We start from the raw sequence: 21,630 nt of genomic DNA, 5'->3' as shown, positions 1-21,630 counted from the left end.
GGTTCATTCCCCTTTCTACCTTGTCCTCTCCTACCCTCCCCTGTCCAACCCAACTCCCAGTCACTTTTGCAAAGAAAAGGAATTAGTTCTCCACTTCTGCTCAGCTCTGGTCCTAATGTGTTCGCTTATCAGTGGGACCAGCTCTCCGGGTCCTTCTTCCGAACAGCACAGAGGAAACAGCTTGACTTTGTCCTCCATCTTCCCTTTCTCCCACCCACCCCAATCTCTGCTGGGGGAGGCGTGGATTAGTGCTCCATTCCCCAGGATTATCTCTGAATGATTCTGTCCTGTAAGAGACAGAAGAAGCTACTGTGCCCAGCCTCAGTTTCAGGAAGTAAACTTCACTTTATTAAGCCCACCATTTTACTGGCGAGAAAATGAATGGTCCATGAGGATAGGTAGATAAACAACTTGTCCAATCTAGCACAGGTAGGACCCAGGAGAGAGAGGATTTGAATCCAGGTGCGATGATGGAAAATGTATGCCATTTTCGTGACAGCATTATGAATTCCATAAAAATTGTATTGTTACATCTACCCAGACCCATCCATATACATTCACTGAGTGCTACCTATGCAAAAGCACCAGACTGGGAAGGTTGTGGTGGGGAGTAAGAGAATGAAAAATAAAGGGTCCCTTCCCAAAACGAAATCTTCATCTCATAGGGAGATAGGCCAGATGGCCCATGAATTAAAGTGAAGATTCAAGAAGTTCAAGGAAAACAAAATAAACTCTTTACTCCAGAAACCATTTACCTATCTATTAAAGAGCGGTTGTGAACTTGGTTATGAACCCATGACAGGTTACTTACGTCCTCTGTACTTTACTTTTTTTTTTTTTTTTTCAGTTGCAAAATGAAGATAATAATAGTACCTCTTATAGGCTCACTGGGGATTAATTATACATGAATTCACTCACATAATATACTTAGAACAGTACCTGGCACATAGCACACAGTACTCAGTGAATGCTAGTATTAATATTAAGTCATGTATGCTGTGCTTGGCCAACAATTATTTTACTGGATAAGTATCACTAATCCTGGTTGACACTGGAGGAGATTAAAGCACAGAGATGGGATAACCTCCTCTACTCGCGGAGCCATTTCTGGCAGAGGCAGGAATAGAATGCAGGTCTCTGGATGCCGGTCTGTACCGTTGTGCCCGGTATGCCCAACTGACAGTTGACAGTGCAGGACAGATGGCCAGGCAAGCTTGTAGAAGAGGTGGGACATGGGTCGCCTGGGTGGCTCAGTCGGTTGAGCATCCGACTTCATCTCAAGGTCATGATCTCACGGTTCATGAGTTCAAGCCCCGCATCAGGCTCTCTGCTGTCATCACAGAGCCCACTTTAGGTCCCCTGCCCCGTGGCCTCTCTGCCCCTCCCCTGTGCTCTCCGTCTCAAAAGATAAATGAACATTAAAAAAAAAGAAAAGAAAAGAAAAGTTGGGACTGATTTGGAATGGAGCTTGGATGTAGGAATGGATGATAAAGAAGGTTCACGTGACAAAAACAACTAGTTGTCCCTGCAAACCCATCCTCCTTGTCTTCTGTGATGATAGTGTTGTAGATGGACACATGCTGCCCAGTGAAGGACTACATTTCCCAATGTGCCTTGTGGCTAGGAGTGGTGGCCATGTTGAAAAGTTCTCACCAAGGAATGTGAGTAGAAGAAATTGATCCCCTCCCATGCTGGCACCTTAAATCATGGCGTGTACTTCTTCCGTATTCTTTCCCCCTTTCTTGCTGGCTACAGAATTGGCCAGAGGAGGGACCCTAAAGCAGTGCTTCTCAAACTACCTATGTTTGAAGAACTGGATTTCTACACTACCACACCCTCAATCCATTACCAACCAAAATGTTTGTTCTACGACGTGTTCAGCAAGGGGTTTACTAGTTATACACTTCGATGTCATGGAAATGTCAAATTGCAGCCAGTGCCAGGACAGGTGGTCTCCATAGGGAGTGAGCTGGGGAAAATGTACCCTTGACCCTGCTCTCTTCCCACCCTCCTAAATCTTGCAGGTGCCTGCCACTGGCCTGACTCCGACGGAAGGCAGGGGGACAAGGAGTCTCTGAGGCTAATCAGCCTCCTGGGCTCAGAGGAGGATGGAGAAGCAGGAGAGAGGACCCATGAAGTCCAATGACTATCTCCCCCCACCCACCAACTTGCAATACCGCTTTAAAAGGGGGGAGGAGTCAGTCTGTGGCTGGAACTGCAAATGAGAAGGCCACACGCATCTTCCAAGGCACCGCTCAGCTGAAGCTTGGACCTCCTGGATGCCAGGCGTGCAAGGTCTGTTCTCACCTCGAGCAGAGTTTGAGCAAATGGATCTCTCTGTGCTGGCTTCCTGCCAGATCCTTTTCCACCTCTTTATTCCTCGTTCTCTGTCGTCCTTGCCTAAGAAACCACCATCTGGCCACAGAGCTGCCTAAGGAAGGGATTGGTGAGTCCGGGACCTGCAGTACATCCCCTGCTGCCTTAAGAGATGATTAGTGGCTGCTTGTCAGTAGATGTAGCTCAGTGGTGTTTTAATATCCAAATGTCCTCCCCCCCCCCCAACGAGGAAGGCTGTGGCCTGTTGAAGGCATTTCACACAGAGAGCCGTGATTGCTGCGGCAATCATTTCCTTCAACAGCCATTAAGACACTTCTGAATGTGTTTTAAAAAAGCAAAAGAAGAGGAAAGGAGGGCGGATGGGGGGTGGCAGGAGTCCTTCCGATTTCCTGGCAAATATCAATGTTCCCAGAGTGAACTTTAATTGGATGGGATTTTAACATCAGCGTGTTTGCGGTTATTAGCGCTTTGTGGGTGCCCACCTTTCATCCTGAGCCCAGCCTGGAGGTGCAGGGGCAGAGGGGGCGGGGTGGCAAACGCATCACGCCCGCCCCAGAGACCTCAAGATAAGGTGGAGCCCAGCTCTCCTAGGGGCGGTTCATGGCTGGGCTGGCCATCGGCAGCCTCTGGTCCAAACAGATGTTGTCTTAAGTCTTCCCGAGTAAAGGAACCTTCTCAGTTCAGCTCCTTTGCTTGGTGGGGCGGCCAGTTCTCTGGCAGGGCCTGTGCTCAGCTCCGTGGTCCATTTACCAAAAAGGTAGGCAGGTATGGTTGTGGCTTCATTCATTCATTCAACAAATACCTATGGAGGGTCTACCACGTGCCAGGAGCTCTGGATGTTAGGGTTGCAGCAGGGAGGGTTGGAGCATATGACCAGCTTGTGCAGCACCAGCAACGACAAACCAGCACGGATGTGGATCGAGGGGCTGAGGCAGGGTCCCGGAGACCTGGTGGGTCCGACCCTTTAGGTGCTGGACCAGGGAGGCCAGGGGAAGCCTGAGGAAGGGAGGGGCAGCCGGGGCTGCAGCGTGGGGGGCACTCAGGATAGAGGGTGCTAATTGGTCTGGAAGTATTTCAACATCTTGCCAATTGTCCTAGTCCCATTGGTATTTGGAAGCTGAAAAAAAAAAACTCCAGACGCCCATATGGAGTCTGCTTCCTCACAAGCACCAGGAAGCAGTCAGCCTGTCTTCTCCATGCTTGTAGTGGGGATACGATTATAAAAACCTGCCCCAAGGTGGGGGGGGAGCACCCGGGTGGTTCAGCCAGTTGAGTGTCTGACTCTCGATTTTGGCGCAGGTCGTGATCTCACAGTAGTGAGATAGAGGCCTGTTATGGGTTCCGTGCTGAGTGTGAAGCCTGCTTGGGATTCTCTCTCCCCCTGCCCCCGTTCCCCCTCCCGTCAAAAAAAAAAAAAAAAAATCTTGCCGCAAGTGAAACCAGTAACCAAAGAGTTAAGGGACTAATCCCAGCACCAGACTAATAAGACAGCTGCAACTTTTTACCCAGACTGTTTTTTGTTTGCTGTTAATTTCCCTGACCGTCCTTCCCTGAGGTGGATTTGAGTCTTGCTCTCCCGTCTCCTTGTCTGGCTGCGTTACGAATAAACCCTTTCCCTGCCGCGACGCTCCGTGTCTCAGCGACTGGCTTTGCTGTGCATCGGGCGGACCGACGTGGGTTTGGTTGTGAAACCAGCGGCAGCTCCGTGTTCTGTGCTAGGCCTCCGTAGCCTCCATGAAAAATGAGGAGACACGTTTCAGGCCACCGAGGCACAGCGGTTGTTCAGCAGAACCCTTTGGTCTTCACTTACGGCAAGACTGAGCGATATTCAAGTGTGTCTACACCATTCTAGGTGCATCGAGACGGCTGTCACGAGCGTCCTATCAGCCCGCCTTCAAGGAGGTAAGTGAAAAGGCGTTTGCCTACGTTCTGGGGTCATGAGACAACCGCTTCAAAGGAAAGACACGGCCTGTCCCCTTTCGTTGCCTCTCTTAGGCCCAAATAATAGGCTCTGTGACATCCAACCACAACTTCCTGACATCACCTGTCGCACCCAAGGGCTGACTTTCTCACTGGGTCTTTTTCTAGGCAGAAAGCTCTCCTCTGTGGACAGGAAATTCAGTCCCAGCGCTACATGCAGAGTGGCATAGCTCCTCACTCTGGAATGAGGGTCACAGGTGAGGAGTCCAGTTTTGTCCCTGGGAAGTAAGAACCGTGCCTGGCATCCCTTGTCCATGTAAGGGGTTTTGCAAGCACTTGGTGGAACCATCATTCATTCATCAACCCTGGATTTCTGGGTGCTCCGTGTTCTGAGGATTGCTAACGCTAACGAGAAGGCAGAAATGCCAAGAAACAAGAGCACGGAGGGGAGATTGCAGTCCGTTGACAAAGATAGGAGCGGTGACATGATTTTTCTTAAAAATTACCACAGAGGAGAATGCATGTCTCTCGCCTCTTCTGGGTTACTGAGGTCAGGTCCGCCAAAAGGTTCCTTAAAACCGTTATGTGTTGGGGCGCCTGGGTAGCTCAGTCGGTTAAGTGTCCGACTCTTGGTTTCGGCTCAGGTCATGATCTCACAGTTTGTGGGTTCGAGCCCCGCGTCGGGCTCCGTGCTGACGGTGCAGTGTCTCCTTGGAATTCTCTCTCTGACCCTCCCCTGCTGGCGTTCTCTCTCCCTCAAAATAAATAAATTAAAAAAAAATCTGTATGTGCTAGTAAAAACCAAGTTACAGAACAGCAAATATAGTATGATTTCAGTTGCATGGAAAGGGAGGTATATGCAAGAAATATGTGCACATACACAGCTGTATAGAAAATGTTGAAAGAATATACATTTTAGTGAATTCCGTCAGACTTCAGAGGCAGAAAAAGCTTTTTTATCTGTGAGACCATGTGTATTATGAAACTCATCAGGTTTCCCTTTTTGCTTCAGCTGCTGGGAAGCTTAGATTTAAATTTGTTTTCCTGATATAGTCATGGTAGCCTCCATTCAAGAACAGTGGTTCTCAATCTTGGCTGCAAGTTAGAATCACCCGGGCAAATCTAATAAAGCCCAGTGCTCGGGCTACACCCCAGAACAATTAAGTCAAGGTCTCTGGAGGCACCTGGGTGGCTCACTCAGTTGGGCATCCGACTTTGGCTCAGGTCATGATCTCGTGATTCCTGAGGTCAAGCCTCGCATTGGGCTCTCCACTGACAGTGCAGAGCCTGCTTGAAATTCTCTCTCTCCCTCTCTCTCTCTCTGCCCCTCCCACTTGTGCTCTCTCTCTCAAATAAATAAACTGAAAAGTTAAAACCAAAAATTAAAATCCCAGAGTGATTCCATTGTGCAGCTGTCATTAATCTCCAGCTGGTATTTTTGAATTCTGGCTTTCTTGTGTCAAAAAAAAAAAAAAAAAAAAAAGGAAAAATTTTCACCTTTATTTCCATTTTCCTTGGATCTGACTTTTATGTACATGTAATTTTTCAATTTGATTTTGTGCATTCTTGTAAACTGCCTCTAGTCCTCTATAGAACAAGATATAATACAGACAAAAATGATAAACTGGTGTTCAAGCCATGTGACAAGCAGTCCAGAGCTGTGTAATTTCAGTGAGGAGTGCACCCACTGGAGAAGGAGAGTGGGGTGGGGCACAATTCCCCTGGGTGTGGGGTGAGTCTGCCCTAAAGAAAAGCCCTTGTCTCTGGAAATGCAAGCTGGTGCAGCCATTCTGGAACACACTATGGAGGTTCCTCAAAAAAACTAAAAATAGAACTACCCTACAACCCAGCAATTGCACTACTAGGCATTTATCCAAGGGATACAGGTGTGCTGTTTCGAAGGGACATATGCACCCCACATGTTGATAGCAGCCCTATTGACAATAGCCAAAGTATGGAAAGAGCCCAAATGTCCATCGATGGATGAATGGATAAAGAAGATGTGGCATGTATATATACAATGGAGTATCACTCGGCAATCAAAAGAATAAAATCTTGCCCTTTGCAACTACGTGGATGGAACTGGAGGCTATTATGCTAAGTGAAATTAGTCAGAGAAAGACAAAAATCCTACGACTTCACTCATATGAGGATTTTAAGAGGAAAAACAGATGAACATAAGGGAAGGGAAACAAGAAATAAAAAACAGGGAGGGGGACAAAGCGTAAGAGACTCATAAATATGGAGAACAAACTGAGGTTACTGGAGGGGTTGGGGGAGGGGGGATGGGCTAAATGGGTAAAGGGGCACTAAGGAATCTACTCCTGAAATCATTGTTGCACTAGATGCTAATTAATTGGGATATAAATTTAAAAAATAAAATGAAAGAAAGAAAGAAAGAAAGAAAGAGAAAGAAAGAAAGAAAGAAAGAAAAGCCCATGTCTCTCATTCCAAGAAAGACACCCTTGGGACTAGTAGCTCCCCTGGCACACACCCTATTTGTGTGCGGGAGCAAGGGGGTGTAGGGAATTCAAACTTTTCAATAAATAAGTTCCAGGAATGTGTCAATATATTTTCTTCCTGATTATCTGAGGTAACCTGGACTGCCCGATAAAGCTTGTGTGTAGGTCCAGGGGACCAAGAGCTCTGACTCCCTCCTGAAGGGAAGGTCCCCGTTGTAATTTGCTAAGATGGGGCTAATTGGGATAATTACCTCCCCTTGGAATCGCAGTCAGGTGGGGCTGCTTCTAGGGTACGGGAGGAGAGGGCACCGTTCTCTCCTCTCACCCAGACTGCCCTCTTTTGAATGTTTACCCTGTAAGCCAGGTCTTGGCACTCCTTCACCAGTCAATCATCCATGTTTAAGGAGGATTGGAGTTGAGTGGCGGGAAGGCTGGCTACTGCCTAGAATGCTGGTTGCAAATTTAATGCCCACAGAGCCAGAGAAGCAGAGACATGTGAGCAAAGCCTCAGGGTGCAAGAGGAACGGGGTGGGGTGGGGGGCTGATGGGGACTGTGGTGGGATAGCTCAGAGAACATTCGAGGCACGTGCAACCTCATATGGAAGTGGGGGTGGGGCAGGGTGGTTTGAGGACAAGTAGGGTGGCATGTCTGGGGGAGACAAGGGCCAGAGAGAAAAGACCTCCAAGAGGGAGGTGATGCCACCAACCAGTGTCATCTATTTTGAAATTTTGTCCAAGGACATTGGTGGCCACCTGGCTCAGGTGCAACCTTTAAACTCGGAAGCCTCTGGGGCTCCTGGGTGGCTCAGTTGGTTAAGCGACTCACAGGTCATGATCTCACAGTTCGTGGGTTTGAGCCCCACGTCAGGCTCTGTGCTGACAGCTCAGAGCCTGGAGCCTGCTTTGGATTCTGTGTGTTCTTCTCTCTGCCCCTCCCCTGCTTGCTCTCTCTCTTTCTCTCTCTCTCTCTCTCAAAAATAAATGAAAAACATAAAAAAAAAAAACTCAGAAGGCTCACACACATGTATCTTTGGTCACAGGCAAGGGAAGGGAATGTTGGTAAATTGCCCAATAGCTACCAGGGAAAAGCAAAATAGCATCTCTTGTTAGCCTAGGGACTTCATCCACATGTGACACATCATGTCACAGATTCCCTGAGAGTCCCACCTGCGGTTAGGAGTTCCCCTTCCCCTGCCTTCCCCTGTTGGCAGCCAGCTCTTGCAAAAGTCCTGGACAGAAGCGACCAGAGGTGCCTGGAGGAAATCAAGGCTCACACTGGTGAGAGCAGAAGCTTCCAGAACCTGTGGGACTGATGTTAGCCGGCTTATTGCCCAGGAGACTGTACAAGAGAACTTAAAAATAGCATCTTCTATAATTGCTTGAGTCTCTGGGTGTTTAGTAACCATGTCTGGCAGTCTATACCCAAGACAGGCTGGCTGTGGGGAAAGCCATTGTTAAAATAAAATCATTAGCTTAATAGGCTTGATGAAAAGGTTGGCAAGATGGGAATTTCCTCTTGCAATATGTTCTCTACTCAAAACAGTCCCTGAAATCAGTAGGCCATGTAAATTATTGACTAAAATGCCCTGATAGCTCTCAAGTTTTTGTGTTGTCGTCGTCGTCTTCTTTTTTTTTTTTTTTTTTTTTCCTTATGGACCTAACAAACATTACCTCTGAAAACAGCTTGGAGTGCTAGGATTTACAGCCTCATGTGGGACTATATGTTATTTAACTGCTTTCCTTTACTATCGGTGTTTTGTTCCCCGGTGACTATGTGCATACACATGCACATGTTTTGCCATTTTCCAAGGGAAAGAAAGTTCAGCTAATGGACTGAAAGCATGGAGTAGTGAAGACAGTTAGCAAAGCCCAGTGCCCAGTGATGTCAACGTACAAAAGAATATCTAGGCGGCAATAAGAATGTAGCCCAAAAGAATGTGTGCCCGAGCAAAAAGGACCAGGACTAGGTGAAATCTGCCGCAGAACTGCATTGAAAAACAAGTCCTTGGGGCGCCTGGGTGGCGCAGTCGGTTAAGCGTCCGACTTCAGCCAGGTCACGATCTCGCGGTCCGTGAGTTCGAGCCCCGCGTCAGGCTCTGGGCTGATGGCTCAGAGCCTGGAGCCTGTTTCCGATTCTGTGTCTCCCTCTCTCTCTGCCCCTCCCCCATTCATGCTCTGTCTCTCTCTGTCCCAAAAATAAATAAACGTTGAAAAAAAAAAGAAAGAAAGAAAGAAAAACAAGTCCTTCCAAATCCTACCTGCGGTAGCTGAATATGACCACAAATTCTCTTGTCAGTCTCCCTCTCCTGCACCCCGACCAAGAGATGGAGTTTGTTTCCTTTCCACTGACTGGCCCTGGGATCAGAATCACTTTAGCCAAGTGAAATCACGGTGCCAGTTCAGTGCCTGAGTCTTTGGTTGGTCCAGCAGCTTGCCCTTGGTGCTTTTTGGGGAGCTCCGGACTGCCCGGTAAGAAGCGTGACGACCTTGCTGGAGAAACCTGGTGGGAAGGAGAGGCCCTGAGACCCCCACGGAGAGACAGCGAGGCCCAGTGTTGCCGTGCTGATCATCCAGAGGAGTCTAGATTCAGCTGCCATCTGGCTGCAGACACAGGAGAGAACATACACAGAACCAGCAGAAGAGCCACCTGGTTAACCCACAGAACAGAGAGACAGCAAAATGGTTGTTATTATTTTATGCTGCTAATTTGGGGGGTGGTTCACTATGTAGAAAGAGATCCTCAAAACACTGCCCAAGCAGACACAGAGGGCACATTTACTAAGAGATGATGTCCCACCTCTGTCTAGCCCACCCCTGCTACGATATTGACTGTGCCCGTGCTTGGTTTTCTAGATGTGGTCTTCTCTCAGTTGGTGGAATTAGCAGTGGTAAGATAGGAGTCAAGGTCCAGGAGGAGAAGCCTTTCTTTCAAAATTGCTCTCTCTTCAGATTCCCTGGGTGACACGTCCCAGGGACGGCTGTAGGCCATTGGCATGGGCAGCCGTCCAATATGGGGGGCGGAGTAGGCAGGACAAGACACATGAGTCTTGGTAAAGAAGGCAAGAGGAGGTCCTTGTCAAGCAGGAGAAAGAAAGGTACCAGAGTCTAACCGAACCGACCCAGCGTGTCGGGGGAGATAGGGGATTGTTTTCCTATCCTTCCAACACCATTTTGCTGGCCAATGTCTCAAAATAGAATTATGTGACCCCAATCCAGTTCCTCCTTGGGGAAAAAAGGAAAAGGGTTTGAACTAACAGTTATAGAGCAGGGACTTACTCATTGGGCATCAAGCCAGGGACTCTCTCGCACACCATCTTCTACACTTCTACGGACAGACTGGGTCACTCCCCGGCTCTTGGTCTCTTGAAATCTGTAACTTCTAATTATAGTTAACTTGAGCCTTGAGTCTGGTGCTCTATTTATTTAACTTTTAAGTCAAGATAGAAAGAATGTGGCAAAAATAATACAAGGGAAACAGGGCAGAAGACTCTATGTATAGTATTTGTTACCTTTGGCAGGAGTGGATATGTAGCAACATAAATGTTTGAACAAGTACATTTTCCCCCCTATGAACGTAAATGTGCCAAGAGGCATTTAAAATGTCCTTTCTCCTTGATTTTCCGATTCACAGTTCACCCTGACCTCTGAGTAGCTTCAACATAAGATCACAGGAAACCATTTCCTTCTTATTTAATAAGTCGGGATTTAAGGCCTCAGTTGTATTTGAATATACCAAAAGCTTACAGAGAGAGAGAGAGAGAGAGAAGAGAGAGAGACTTTTAAGTACTTGGTTATTGTTGATCCAAAGGAGAAATCAGCTCCTGTCACTTACAAGGCATATAAAGGGGATGTGAAGGAAGGGTTCGTGGTTGGAATGACCTGTTGTTTTCTGTGTCTACTGCTGAAAGATGAGAGGACTTCTGACACTGAAAACTGTTAAGCATCAGAACCAGCTTGAGTGGGTGACGAAATGCTTGTGTATGTGTTTTTTTTTTTTTTTTTTTTTTTTTTTCTAGAACAGTTTGGGAACGGCAATATTTGCAGGCAGGAAGTCACAGCTTTGTTATTTTTGCTACACTTATTAATGAGTCACAATTCACTTATTTTTAAATGTAGCTATAAATAAAGGCAGGGCATGGTTCCAGCACTGTTTAGATTAAGAAGATTATTCTGCAATTTTTTTTGGTGAGTCACCAGAACGATTAATAAAATACTCTATATCCATTGGTGCCCATATATTGACAATGCCCCTCCCCTCGAGATCTCTTTAATATTATGTATCTTTAGAAGACACTATGAAATATTGAAATATATTTAAAGATATAGAGGAAAAAGTCAAGATGTAAATGGGATAAATTGTACTGTTTTTATTCACAATCCTTCTATTTCTCCCTATTCTTGCCAAAGTCACTGAGCAAAGTCTTTCCTTGTCTCACGTGACCATATTGCTTTGCCCAGTAGAATGTGAGCAGTCAAAACATACACCACACCCGAGTAGAGGTTTTAAATGTGCTTGGGCGGATTGGCTTGACCACTTGCCCAGCTGTCTGGCGCCATGAGAAGAACCCACCCCAGGTAGCGGCTAATATTTTAGCTTCGCTCTCAGCAAAAGATGTGTGAAGAGTAGCCTTGGGATTACCCAAAACTAGAATCCAAGCCATGACAGCCAACTCACAAAACTCAGAAATAAGTGTTTATTGTTGGAAGTCACTGAGAGTTTTGGAGCTGTTTGTTACACAGCGTTAGCCCAGTGATTGTTGACTGATAGAGGAGATTTCAGATGCTTTTTAAAATTCATTTTCTTTTTCTATTTTTCAAAAATGTTTTTCTTTTTGAGAGAGAGGAGGGAAGGGGTAGAGACAGGTGGGGACAGAAAACCTAAAACGGTCTGTGTGCTGACAGCAGACAGGCCAATATGGGGCTCGAATTCACGAACCTTGAGATCATCACCTAAGCTGAAGTCAGATGCTCAACCAACAGCCATCCAGGCACCCCTATTTTCTTTTTCTAGAACCGTATTTCCGATTTTTCTACAGTGAAAAAATGCTATTTAATTTACTCAGTCAGTAGTATGTATATATATATATATATTGAGCACCAACTGTATACCTGCCCTAGATATTGGGAATGAGGTGGTGGAAAAACAGTTGAAATACCTGCCCTCACAGACTTAGAGTCTGATGGGGGAGACAGGCACCCATCCACCCATCGCACACACAAATGTGAGCTGCAACAATGAGCTGTGCTGCAGACGGGAAGCGTGTGGGGCTAGGAGTATGCAGAGAACAGAAATGTGACTCAGGCAGATGCTCCAGGAGAGGTGTCACTAATGATGTGACCACCGAGTTGACCTCTGCTGAATGGGGGGCTAACCAGGTGAGCTGGTGTAATAGAGCCTGGCTTTTAGGAAAATAAGTTTGCTTTTATGTATCAGGTTCTGCCATAACGTTAACAGGTAATATTTAGCCCGAGGACTAAATTACCATCGATCTTAATACAAACATGCTAGAGGCTACGTAGAAGGAGCACCTAGCTGTCCATCAAAATCCTCACTCCCCCTCCCAGGGTACAGGGTTGTTATTAGAAGTCGCTGTCCAACCACAAACTCCTTTCCGAGATCCCCTTGTCTTCAGGTGCCGTTGTTCTTACCAATAGAACTGAGCCCCGGTGATGAGCACCATTTCTGGGCCAGCACTGTCAAGAATCAGGTGTGCTCTCTCCACGCCAGAGCTTTTCTCCTCCTCCAGCAGATGACCCTGGCCACAATGGGACTCTGAATGACCGTGTGGAAGAAAGCTGTCCATCTACCAGGGACACCTGCCTAGGAACCCCCACCCCCCCCCACCCCCGTTATGTGAGCAAGAAACAAACTATTCTGTCAAACTGCTAAAATCTGGGGGCATATTTGTTATGGCCTCTGTGTTACACGGATTCATAGTTACATGGAACATATATTTTTAAAACCGATCCAGTGTTCTCCCTGGTCACTCATGTACACAGCCCATCTTTTACTTGGGTGGAACATTTCCTTTGTGCGAATTGAACTTTAGACCCAATTGTCTTTTCTCCCCACCTTGGTAGGACCTTGGTTGTGTGGGTCCCGCGTGTCGCACCTGATGTGGTGAGTTTGGTAGAACTGCTCGCTTTAATGCACTGCTAATTCTGTTTGCTTCTCCATTTCCATGAATTCTTGCAGGCAATGCTGACGCTTCCAGCATGAGGACAGTTTTACACAAATCAGAGGTGCTCTGCTGGAGCCTGAAACGCATTACCTTGAGAGAAATACCGTATTTACTCACATAAATCTAAAAGGCCACATTTGAGAGGGCGGATGCCAGACCGAGGAGTCTGATTTGAGAGCCAACGGGGAGCCATTGCAGGCTCTCCAGTGGAGGAATGACAGGGCTGAGGAGGTGTTTTAGGAAGATGAATCTGATAGTAGCACACAGAAGAAATGAGAAAGGAAATAGTTCGGAGGCGTGGAGACCAACTGTTGTCACAGGCCAGCTGAGAAATAGAGAGGTCTCGTCTCAGAGGGTGCCCGTAGGGGCGGAGAGAAACGGGGGGCCACGTGAGGTTGCAGAAAAGGAAGAGCCCTGCTCGCCCACGGTCCCCAGCTCATCGAGTGTTCTTGGCAAACCCCAGAGGCTCCTTAGCCCGGTTCACTCCCGTGGCTCCGTTCGCACTAGCTTCCCCGCAAAAAATAGCAATACAGACAGGATTATTAAAGTTATGGTCTTGTTTTTTAAAGAATGTTCATAAGAGAAAAAGGGGGTAATTGCTCCACTAATTAGAAATGAGACAGATGAGCTATTTTCTAAAATCGTTTCTAGTAGCTGACTAATCTCCAGAGAAGAAAAGATTGCACGTCTTGGTTGGGGGGAAAAAAATTACCGTACACGTTTTTATGCTGGAATGAGAAAGTCAGCTAAAAGCTAGGAAGCTAGCATGAGAGCAAAGAGGATGCTTGAAGATGTTTTGTGGAAGCACTGACAGGTGGCTTCTTTGATTTTTAAAAAACTTTTTAAATGTTTGTTTATTTTTGAGAAAGAGTGTGTGTGGACGAGCCGGGGAAGGGCAGAGAAGGAGACAGAGGATCCCAAGCAGGCTCCACGCTGATAGCAGAGAGCCTGCCGTGGGGCTCGAACTCAGAGAACTGCGAGATCATGACCTGAGCCAAAGTCGTTTAACCGACTGAGCCCCTGGCAGGTTGCTTCTGTGTGTGCTCTGCTGGAGGAAAAGTCAGACTGCCAGGGTTAAGTCTGGCTCTGCCTTCCTCCCTGACCTCACCTTCCCCACCTCTCCTCGGCTGAAGCTGCTCTTGGCTCCTCAAATGCACATGCTCATCTGTAGCTTGGGGACTTTGCCCGGCCCTTTATTTTTGGGAGAGAGAGAGACACACACACACAGCATCTGAAGCAGGCTCCAGGCTCTGAGCTGTCAGCACAGAGCCTGATATGGGGTTCAAACTCACGAACCGTGAGATCATGACCTGAGCCAAAGTCAGACGCTTAACTGACTGAGCCACCCAGGCGCCCCCTCCCCCCCCCACACATTTCACCTTAAATATCCCCTTGGAGAGTCTCTCCAGACATCCTAATCTAATGCAGCCCCCTCCCCCCACACCCATCATCCCATACCATGTCTCCTCATTTTAATTCTCTCCCAACATGTATTTTGTTTTGATATCCTCCCATTTATCTACGTGTTTGCTCATCAATTTGCCCTGCTAGAACGTAAGCCCCATGAAAGAGCACCCAGCCAGTCTGACTCCCACATTATCTGCAGCTTCTAGAACAGCTCCCACATATAGTAGCAGCTCAATAAATATTTGCACATCATTGAACGACCAAGTCAGGGACTAATGATGAAAGTACCCAATGAATTAACCCCAAAATAAATATTCTCTTCTCAAAAAAGCTTATTCAATGAAAGGTTTTCCTCCCTGAGTTTACGTTTGATTAAGAAATATATTTTCGCAATTATGACTGAATTTTTCCAATCTGTATTTTATATCAGACAACTAGACTCTAGGAAAACATAAGGTTCCTAATCAAGGGGAAAAAAACCCAAACATTTAAAAAATCATCTCTGGGAGAAGGATAACCTTAGATGTAAGTCATGAATTTTATGCATGGTTTCTGCCGCTGATTAGCATCTTTTCTTAAAGCTACAGTATCTTCTAGGTAGCACCCATCACTGACTTACACACACATTCAAAATTCAGAAAGTATTGAGGCAAGGATGAGGAGACAGTGTTTGTGATCTGTGGGTTTGGGAAGGGCTGAGAAGTTTAAAATAACTATCACCACCTCCAGGAAGTCTTTCCTGATTCTCCCAAGCAGAATTTCTTTCTTCTCTGCTCTCATAGCACTATTCACTTGACTCTATAACCACCCTGGTGTCTAACACCAATGAGGTACTTAATAGGCGCTCGATTAAATGAACACATAGATGATTGAAATTATGTAAGGAAAAGCTGTCTGAATTGGGACAAGTTTTAGAAATCACCTTAGGCAACGTTTCCTAAAATTTAGTTATTTGCATCTCCCATTAAAATTTGGGGCATACTAGTCTTTTTTTAAGTTTATCTTTGAGAGAGAGAGCATGCACATGCATGCAGGAGGGGTAGAGAGAGAGAGGGAGACAGAATGCCAAGTAGGCTCCGTGCTGTCAGTGCAGAGCCCGAGACGCGAGGTTCTATCCCACGCCAAAATCAAGAGTTGGTCGCTTAACCAACTGAGCCACCCAGACGCCCCCATACTGTTCGTGCTTATGTGCTTCTCTAAATCAATCCTTCTACTGCTTAAATGCATTCGTATTTTAAGCAAAATATGCATCATAATCAGTGGAGAACCGGCATGGCTTACCAGAAGTAGAAAGCAATCCCCACCCCTCCAAAAACCAGTGAAAGCTAAATAAAGATCTAGCTTGGTCTTACGGGCTGTACTGTGTCCTCTCCTCCCCATTTCTGTGTTGAAGTCTCAACCTCTAGTATCTCAGATTGTGACTATATTTGAGATAGGACTTTAGAGGTATTGAAGGTAAAGTCAAGTTGTGAGAATGGCCCTAATCCAATATGGCTGATGCCCTTATAAGAAGAGATTAGGACACAGAGACGCCAGCCATGTGTAGACCTCAGACATGAGCGATGAACACAAAACAAGAAAATAAGCCACAGAATGAGGCTTGGGAAGAAATCAAGCCGACAGACCCTTTGATCTTGGACTTCCAGCCTCCAGAACTGTGAGAAAATAACTTTCTGTTGTTTAAACTCCCCAATCTGTGATACCTTGTAACGACAGCCAGAGCCGACTAACACACTGCATATTACTGCTGGTGAGGGACACTGAGCCCAAAGGCAGATCTCATTTGGTTGAAACCTGAGGTTTTAAAAGAAAGAGAAGTGTTAAAGACATACTACCACCAAATGAGATTTTCTCCTTGACAAAAAATGAAGTAGAATTTAAAAGGGAACGACTTTTTCACTTTAAGACTTATACTGGTCAAGCTGGAATAGGCTGTATTAGAAATAATCTCTGTGTCTAGGGGCGCCTGGGTGACTCTGTCGGTTGAGTGTCCGACTTCGGCTCAGGTCATGAACTCGCGGTCCGTGAGTTCGAGCCCCGCATCGGGCTCTGTGCTGACATCTCAGAGCCTGGAGTCTGGTTCAGATTCTGTGTCTTCCTCTCTCTCTCTGCGCCTCCCCCGTTCATACTCTGTCTCTGTCTCTCTCTCAAAAATAAATAAACATAAAAAAAAAAAAAAAAGAATCTCAGTGTCTTAACACATGAAAAATGTATTTCTCACACCTGCTATGTGTCCTGCACAGGTTGGCAAGGGGTCTCCCCACTCCCCGGGTCAGGGACCCTAGGCTGATGAAAGTTCCACCATTTAGAACTCACGGGGTACCTTCTCTCACCACGTGTGGGGAGGAAAGTTTGGAGAATTGTGCCTGGCCCTCCCACCCTCTCAGACCGGAAGTGACGCACATATCATTGTTGCTCACATTTCATTGGCCGGAACTTAACACGTGACCCCTACTAGGCAGAGGACCAGGAAATGTAAGCAAACGAATGGATTCTTCGAGATGTGTTACTGTCTCTTCTGTAAGGTCTGATGCTACGTAAGGTCATCTTTCTGTCCTTACAGAATCATCTCAAGGGGCGCCCGGTGAGCTCGGTGAAACAACTGAATCTTGATCTCGGCGTTGTGCGTTCCAGCCCCACATGGGGTATAGAGATTACTTAAATAAATAAAACTTTAAAGAAACCATCTCAGCTCAAGGTTGCATCCATGTTTTGGGGGAAGAAAAGATCTGGTACAGTTCCTTCATCGCAAAGCTGAAAATCCCAATGTGAGCATTTAGTTGGTGTTACATATCCTCTTTGTGGTGAGTTTGCAGCCAGAGATCTGGTTCTACCCTTAAGCTCTGTCCACTCAGCACCGTGAGCGCGAAATTGTAGCAACTAGAACAATTTGGATGTCTGTTTTCGGTGCAAGAACTTTTCATTGTTTATAACGGGAAATATTCTAAAGGCTAATACCGATACTGAAGCACGTGAGGGCAACTTGTCCCATTGAGCATTTCATCCGGAACATGCGGAGACCTTTCCCACTCGTGTCTGAGGCGACTACATCTGTGGCATCAATGAGAATGTATGATTGCTCGGTGTTGTCTGGTTAGCATCCAATTATGTACACTGTATTTATTTTAAATTTAGAAGATGCACACCAGAGGGTTCCAGGAACGACATGGGAAGAAACCGGCCACGCACTGAATGGAAAAAATTAATGACTTGAATTATACAGCGTGTGCATCGAAGCCGACAAGAGGGGGAGGACAGGGGAGAAAGGAGGGCGCAGGTGTTCACACCGTAGTCCGCCGACAGTCCTGGGCGGTGTTTGAAGAGCCGTCACCCTCCGCGCAGCTGTCCGTCACATCCTTTACCTTCATGGCAAGGCGGGGCTCTTTGGATCACGCCTGTGCAACAATTTCCGGAGTACAAAAGTAATGCCCCTAAACAGACTTCCACAGCAAACATCTTTGTAGAGAACAGATCCAACTGTTAAGTTTAAGTGAAATCACTTTGTCAGCTCCACAGGGCTAGAGGGTGGTGGGGAGTGAGCAGAGCCAGAGCAAAGAAACACAGAGTGGGCCTTGGGCATTTCTGCTGATGGAAGGAATCAATATCTGTTGGGCTGCTACCCTGGGAAGCACCTGTTATGTGTCAGGGACCTTCACACACATTGTCTCCTTCATCCCTCAGGATTACCGCTAAGTTTAGAGGCAAAGAAACTGAGGTCCTCCTGATTGCCTTGCCCTGGGTTCGGTTATGTCCCCTCAAAATTCATACATTGAAATCCTGGCCCCCTAATACCTCAGAATATGGCCTTCCTTGGGCATAGGGTCCTTGCAGAAGTAATTAGTGGAGATGAGGTCATATTAGAGTAGGGTGGGCTCCAAATACAGTATGACTGATGGCCTGATGCAAAGGGGGAAATTTGGAGACAGACACCCACATACACGCAGGGAGGAGGCCATGAGAGTGGAGGTAGGGATGGTCGTGATGCTTCTACAAGCCAAGGATACCAAAGATTGCCAGTAACCACCCACCCCACCCCCAGAAGATAGGGGAGAGTCAGGGAACAGGTTCTCCCCCAAACCTTCGGAGGAGGAACTAGCCCAGCCAACACCTTCATCTCAGATGCCTGGCCTCCAGAACTAAGAGACAATAAATGCTGTTGGTTAAGCCCTCAGTCTCTGCTCCGTTGTTCTGGCAGTCCCCGCAAATTAATACAACATGGTTACAAAGCAGAGGGCCACTAGGTCTGCCTGAGTCCAAACCTTGTCTGCGAAGGCAGGGTCAGTACTCGCCTTGGCACCTGCTGTGTGCGGGCATGTCCCTAAGTCTCCCCTCCCTTTATATAAAGGAGGAAACTGAGGCCCAGAGGTTAGACTGTCCTGTCCAAGGCTTCACAGCCAGGTAGGCCAGGGCAGAGGCAGGTTTCTCTGTGCTTTTTCGTATGTGACATCATGATTCTTCTCCTCATTGTTCCAATTTCAGAATGTTCAAGACAGCTTCTTGGATTCCTGGTAAATCAGGAGCAGAAAGCAAAAAAAAGGATTGTTCCTGATGTGGAAGTGCCTGAAAGCTTTTCATGGGGAAAGGATTTGGGATCCTGGCAGGTTGTAGTCTCAGAATCAATCAGTCATTTGTTCTGTGAGTTAGGTCTTACTCTTCTCATATTACACATGAGAAAACAGACTTGGAGACTGTGTAGCTGTTGGGGAATGGCAGCCTAAACCCCAACCTTGTAGACCGCAGGGGCTGATCTGGGCACACAAACTGTGCTGCCCCGCCCAGAGTCCTTGGGTGCACTCTGTGCTGGGCCTCCCCTCTCCGAGGCTCATTCTTCGGCTTCCTGGCCCTCTCACCTCTTATCCGTCTTTTCTGGGGTTCCCTCTGGACTTCGGTGACAGTCTTCCATGTGACGTGTGTCATAGACAGTAGAAGCCATGTTCCCACACCACCATGGAGGACTTGTAAAAGGCTGATGGAAAATCAGTTTGTGACCCTTTGATGACCATCACCTCCGAAAGAGGGCTGGGTTTAGAGAAAGGGTTTCTTTGGAGAGCCCTGTCTCCATGGAGGTGATGGGGGCAGGGGTTTCTATTCTTATCTCTAATCTGGCGGAAGAGGTGCCAATGTGCACTTGGCTTGGGATATGCCTCTGAGCTGTGGGGCAGGGCGTACTGGTGTATGACTTATACCCAAGAGAGCCGTGCTGTGGGAAATAACTGTATTCTCACCTGACCAAACTGCCCGTGTCCCAAGGACCACGGGTGAGTCAGGTGGGGCAAGCCACCCTCTCTACCCTCACTTCTGTCCATTCTTCGTTCAGTCACATTGAATCAGTAGCATTGAATCAGTTCACTAAGTGTGTTGGGCTTTCTTTGGCCCCCAGGCTGCTGCACATGCAGCTTACCCCACCCCCCCTGAATACTCTGCCTCACCCTTTCTCCTGGTGAGTTTGAATCAGTCCTCTGCTCCAAAGTTGAGATAGCACTTTCCCTGGGACCCCAAAAGTTGAGTCAACTTTCCCTCATGGGCTCACTGGGATTTGAGCCTTCCGCTTCAGAAGGCTCCTGCACCAGTCTGAGAACTCCTTAGGTGAGGAGCACAGTCTAGTTTGCACCTTCCTCCCAGAGCCCACTGCAGGGTCTCTTTTGTTCTACAACATCTAATGAATGAATGAATGAATGAATGAATGAATGAGTGAATGAATGGGAACCCCAAGGTGCTCCTTGACAGGGTCATCTTGGGGCAGTCACATCCTAAGAGGGCTGTGGGCCAGTAGTCCCTTCTCAGCCCAGTTGACTCCCAGCCATGTGACGGGTGAGTGGCCCCAAACAGCAGAGAGGGAGGAGGGCAGAGGGATGTCTCCCCTGTAAAGCCTTGCCATAGATTGGGGGGCAGATATTTTGTGAGTGTTTCAGTGATCGGGAAGTAATTTAGAAGTGTGACAAAAGTGCCAACAGAAAGAAAACAAGAGTCCCGTTTGCCCCCACTTACTAATGGGGTGTCCGGAGGAGGCTCCACCCCCTCGCTGAAATTTCATTTCCTCAGTGGTAAATGGGTATCGCCACATACCTTCCTCCCTGGCTTATAACCAGGGGCAGCTACATGTGTGAAAATATGGTGAGGCTGTCAAGACGCAAAAGGGAGCTGGGGCTGGCTCGTTCTTTCTGGGCCACTGCTGTGACAAGGTACTACCTGCCCGCAGGTGTGTTCTAAGGGTACAGGGTGCAAAGTATTGTGTGTCATCCACCTGTCCCTCTTAGGGACTTCAAGAGATGGATTTATTCCAGACCAGACTCTGGCATTTGTGGGAGACACCAAAATGAACACACAGTTTCTGCCTTCAAGGAACCTATAATTAAGTATAGGAGCTAAGACCTTTAATAGCTACTTGATGTACTAATGTATGACCTTGATGTCCACTGTCATCCCCTGGCCCTTTAAAATCTCAATAAAATTTGCCGAAAGCTCTCAGACAGTCTTCCATGCAAGTCCAAAACCATCCCCAAGATTTGTGAGAAGTCCCGTCCCGGGAGGATCACAGCCCCTCAGTCACCGGCCGGCTCTGCGTCCCGGCAGCCTCTGACTGTAGATCAACTTAGGGACAAGCTTCCTGTCCCTGTCCACTGCCTCGGTAAGCCAGACACGGGGGAGCCTCGGTTCCCTTCCCAAATATCCCAACTCTGACAGCGCTGTGCTCACGTGCGTGTGCCTGCGTGCATGCGTGTGTTTGTTGTGTGCGTGTAGCAGACTTTATTGGAGGTCTGGGAGGAAGAGGACACGGAGGGGTTTCCAGTGCAAAACTGTAACACTTAAAGTCGAGTGTTGCATCACAAAGTCTCCTGGCCGCCCCGACTCTGAGGATGTCACCACGTGGTACCCCGGCCACATCCCCATCTCACTCGCTCTTGATCCTTTTTTGCCTCTCACCGTCCTTCCCCGCCTCTCCTTCCCATTCTCTCCATTGTCCAAAGCCTTCACACTCCTTTCTGCAGAGCAACTCCTTTCTCCCACATGTCTTCGGGGCTCACTTCCAGAGTCCCGCCCTGCAGATCCAAACTCTCCCAGTGGGGGTGGACCCAAGGGTCTTCAGGAGGCTGACTGTTCACAGCAACCGCGTGTCTCCATTCTCCAGGATTGGGGCCTTTGGAGGCAGGGCAGAGAGGCAGGTTCCAGTCAGAGGGATCCTGGCAGGAGGGATATGAGCCTGGGGCCAGGAGAGCAGGACCATACCCTCTGGCCACCAGTGATGCAGCCTGTTGAGAGAAGGGACGGACCCAAGGTGGACAGGAAGGACAGAGGGAAAGCAGAACCCCGTTCTGCCCCAG

At 47.6% G+C, this 21,630-nt stretch overlaps 1 long non-coding RNA gene across 1 annotated transcript; it reads left to right on the top strand.

Moving 5' to 3' along the window:
- The first annotated feature begins 2,458 nt into the window (after positions 1-2,458).
- On the top strand, positions 2,459-16,994 carry LOC123584200. Its single transcript, XR_006705244.1, has 2 exons — positions 2,459-4,239; positions 16,872-16,994. It is a non-coding gene; the product is annotated as an uncharacterized LOC123584200 (long non-coding RNA).
- Positions 16,995-21,630: the final 4,636 nt, after the last annotated feature.

This window comes from Leopardus geoffroyi, chromosome B3, assembly GCF_018350155.1.
Source record: "Leopardus geoffroyi isolate Oge1 chromosome B3, O.geoffroyi_Oge1_pat1.0, whole genome shotgun sequence".
Classification (NCBI taxonomy): domain Eukaryota; kingdom Metazoa; phylum Chordata; class Mammalia; order Carnivora; family Felidae; genus Leopardus; species Leopardus geoffroyi.
Note: the sequence above shows the minus strand (reverse complement) of the source record. Positions and strands in the feature narration are given on the sequence as shown.